Genomic DNA, 4,495 nt, shown 5'->3' with positions numbered 1-4,495 from the left:
CATTCATACATGCATACAAACACAACCATGGAAATGCATATACAAATACACACGCATGCACATGCATACATATACACATACAAACATCGTTTTAAACTGATATGGTACTAAACTAAGAACCTTCATGTTCACAATGTCACCTTCCCTCATGTTTTCAACATCATTGTTTCCTACATCCTCCTCCTTCTCCCCTTCCTTCTCCCCCTCTTCACCACAAACACTTGGATTATCATTGATCAAGTGACAATATTTCCACAAGACCCTCAAACAAAAAACAAAAGTTCACACATTAGAACCTATCCTTCTCTCTCGCCTTCTTGTAACTCGTCCTGCACATCCTTGCTCGCTAGAGGACTACTTCGAAGAGGAGGTCGATTACGCTCATGGTGCTCTGTCTCTGTCTCTCTCTAGAATCGTCTCTTTAGGGATATCAAATTTTTTCCCATCTGAACCATAACAAAAGTGTTAGAGTGAAACAAAAGGCCTCGAGTAACAAAAGCGAAAAGGAAGTCAATACTCAATTTACAAACAAATTTTTTTAAAGTTTTCATTTCGTTTACTTCCTCCAATTTTCCGAAACCGAGCCACCACTTGAATACCTATTATTACCCCCACCATAACCACCATTGTGATTACAACCACCATAGCCATCATTTCCACCACCATTGGCATCATTATAGCCACTGACATGGACACTACCACCATATCCATTGTTTCCTCCATCTGATCTCTCCTTGCTACCATAACTTCCACGATCTCCATATCGTGAACCACCACCTCTATTGGTGGCATGATAGCCTCCATCACCCCTCCTAATCTTGGTTCACAGTAATGTTGCTTCCATTCATCGACTCAATCGCATCCGTCATCACTTTCTCATTAGAGAATGTCACAAAGACAAAGCCTCATGATCGGCTTCACCACCATTGACAAGCTTGGAGTTGATAACTTCGCCGAAGTAACGAAAGGCATCGGCAAGGTTGCGATCATCAATGGTCCACGCGAGACCTCCGACGAAGCAACAATACTCAAGATCTACAACAACCATGGAAGCTTCGAGATGGGGAGGGGGGTGGAGGAGGAAACAGGGCCTCTCTCAAATCGACAATACCTCATGACATTATTAAAGCAGAGTTCAGTTTGCCCCTGATGTTAGTAGAAGCACGTTTCCAAGTGGTAGTTTTTATTCATCGGATACATAGCCAATCACAAGATAGGATCTCCCGTTGAGCCTTTGAGGCATCCCGATCCCTATATGCGTTTGGAGACACTAGCAATTGGTATAGCATTGTAGTGAGTTGGTTACTTGCAAATGGCATAGACATTAATAACCTACCTCCCCTTAAGTACAATCATGGGTTTGATCAAACCTTAATATCTTATGAAGACCGGATTAAAGTAATATGCTAGGAAATATGGCAAATTTACACCCGATATACATGGATCACCCCACACGAGACACTCCCATCTAAAATGTTATACTATAAGGAACACTTCTTTCACTTCTCTAAGTTAGGTTTTATTACATGACCAAGAGATCTAGGTATAGTCTTAGCAAATGCACTAAGGGTGGCCATTGGACAACTTAGGATATCATCTCACCAACTTGAGAGTGGTCGGGCTAATAGAGTCCCGAGAGAGGACAGGCTATGTAGATTATGTCACATAGAGATAGAGGATGCATATCACTTTACATGCAAGTGTCCAACCTATGTCGAGATAAGGGCAGAATACCAAGACATATAGGACTCTCTCCCACCCTCTCCAAACTATTAGATACCCCGGATATAAAGAGACTAGGTAGGTATATCTTAGAGCTAAAACAACATAGGGAGAATAAGCTACAAAGTGTTAACCATAGCCCTTTTAATATTCATCAACATGTAGGAACAAGGGGAGACGATGAGTGTGGATACCCTTACATCACTCGGCCTCTCTCTTGACGAAGCAAAAATGCAAAGAACCACCAAACGCCCTTGGAAGTTGGGCTTCAAAACAACTCGACGTGGAGTAGAAATGATTAAGAAGATAAGGGAACGTGAGCTACACCGACTAGAAGCTATGGTTGGGGTACCTTCTACATTGGGACCACGGGGGGCCACATCCACATCGAAACCCTTTGACCTCCCGCTTCTTTTCAAGAGACGTGGATGGAAATGAAACTAGGCCTAGTATAAAGCCATTTCATTGTAGAACATGTTTGTTATTTTACTAGAACTATTTAGCTTAAGCTCTATTTTTATTTTATTTTATTTTTACTTTCGATGAATGGGTAAATATCCCATTTTGTTGTAAACGAATTGGCTCATGGGCCAATTACCAAAAGCATTTGCATGACTATAAAAGGTTTATTCAAAGAAAGAGACGAATATGGGAAGTTACTCAACAACTTCTCCAAACTCAAAAGAAAGCACATGCATGTGCTAAATTTTGGGGAAATCTAAAGGGGAAACGTGTTGAGAGTTATGGTGACTTAACTCTTCATGACTTGTCTATGCATTGTAAGAATTTATATGAGTTATCTCTTGCCGGAAAGATGATGTGTTATGGTTCTCTTTCACATATGTCTCCCTTCTTTGTAGAACGGGGAAATCGTACACATCGATACATGTTAGAGCCCATACCATTATCTACCATTCGAACCATTGCTTCCATGCGACTTAGCTCACATGCATTGCGATGTGAAATAGGGCGTTGGGGCACAAGTGATGAGAGTGGTCAGCTATGCACACTTTGCCCTAAACAAGTTCGCGAGTCTGAGTATCACACTTTGATACAATGCTCTACCTTTGATCATATTCGACCATGCTTTCCACATCTCTTTGACCGAGCCCAATCTTTGCATGAATTCCTCTCACAACCACAATGTGCACTCTCGATTGCAACATTCATTGGTAAAGTTCTTGAACATCGAGAGTCTCTACTCACTTTCACATGTATCACGTGAAATGTAATATTTTTTGTCTCATAGGTCATATTTGACCTCCGAAGACGATAATATAATCTATTTATCTATCTATCTATCTTTACAATTGAAGATATATGCATAGGACTTAAGAAATTGGCCTCTCAAAAGGCAAGCGATCTTCAATGTATAAAAGATGAAATGCTCAAATGGACGGGAAAGGAAGCACATATATGGATATGCGATATGTTTAATGATGCATTGCAACATGGTATGCCATATGATTGGACTACAAATTGGATCAAAGCTTTACATAAGGCGGAGATGTAAATAATGTAAACAACTATCGAACCATCATGGTTGGCTCATTAATTGCAAACCTATTTGGATGTATAATGGAATAAAAGATAAGTGTATGTGCAGAAAAAAATGGTAAGAGAGCTTATGGACAAGATGGTTTTCGAAAACACCATAGCACCATTTATCATCTTGTCACTCTTCGAGTATTAATAGAGGAAAGTCGCCTTAGAGGTAAAGGTTTATATTGTTGCTTTGTAGACTTCAAGAAAGCTTTTGATATGGTACCTCGTGAGCATCTTTGGAGGCGGATGGAAGAACTTGAGGTGCCAAGTGAATATATGCTTGCAATTTCCTGAATATATGAGAAGGTTATATGTTGTGTGCGTATGAGAGATAGACTTTCAGATTTTTTCAATAGCACTATTGGTGTTAAGAAAGGATGCCCACTCTCACCAACATTATTTGGTCTATGCATTGATGAATTAGAAGAAATGATTACCAAGTTTGTAAAGGAAGAATGTGTTGAAGAAGTTGTCATTGGGAATGTTGTGATTATGCTTTTGTTTTATGTGGATGATGTAGTGCTTTTTGCAAATACTTCAAGAGATGCACAAAAGCTTATGAAGGCATTGGAAAAATTTTGCATGCATACTAGATTAAGTGTCAATAGCTCTAAAACAAAGATTATGCTTGTGAAGAGTAGAAAAGAGATAAACCATGCATTATGTACAACAATGAGCCACTTGAATGTGTGGAAAGCTTCAAATATCTTGGCCTTGAAGTTCCTTCAAATCATAAAGGGAATGAATGTGCTACACGCCGCTTAGAGGCGGGTAAGCGAGCATATTATGCATTTGAGAACACATGCAATCTTGGAGATATTAAGTGTTGGGTCCTCAAGAAATATATTTTTGACACTTTGGTGACCCCAGTTCTTCTTTATGGGGTGGAAGTATGGGGCGGTAGCATCCCTAAATCTACATGGAAAGAGTTTGAAAATGTCCAAAAACATTTTCTTACAAAGTTTCTACAAGTTAAGAAACAAACACCCTACACCCTCCTCCTTGAGATGGGATCGCTTCCCATTGAGATCATGGCCATGGAAAGGGTTGTTGAATACATGCTTAAGGTTCAAAAAAACCCCTCACATCGACTTCCTAGAATTGCATGGGAAGCAAGCAAAAAGATCCAAAAGACTCATAAAAGCAAAATTTTGGTTTCGGTTGGATGCAAGATTTAGAAAAATGGTTTGGTAGATGGGATGCAAGGCACTTGCTTCATGATGCGTCA

General features: G+C 39.8%; 1 pseudogene; it reads right to left on the bottom strand.

Annotated features, from left to right (window-relative positions):
* Positions 1-454: 454 nt before the first annotated feature.
* LOC147861975 (glycine-rich RNA-binding protein GRP1A-like) lies at positions 455-1,080 on the bottom strand (annotated as a pseudogene).
* Positions 1,081-4,495: the final 3,415 nt, after the last annotated feature.

Source organism: Azolla caroliniana, unplaced genomic scaffold (assembly GCF_043228905.1).
Source record: "Azolla caroliniana isolate FFs.n. ecotype wild unplaced genomic scaffold, voAzoCaro1.0.p SCAF_7, whole genome shotgun sequence".
Lineage (NCBI taxonomy): Eukaryota > Viridiplantae > Streptophyta > Polypodiopsida > Salviniales > Salviniaceae > Azolla > Azolla caroliniana.
Note: the sequence above shows the minus strand (reverse complement) of the source record. Positions and strands in the feature narration are given on the sequence as shown.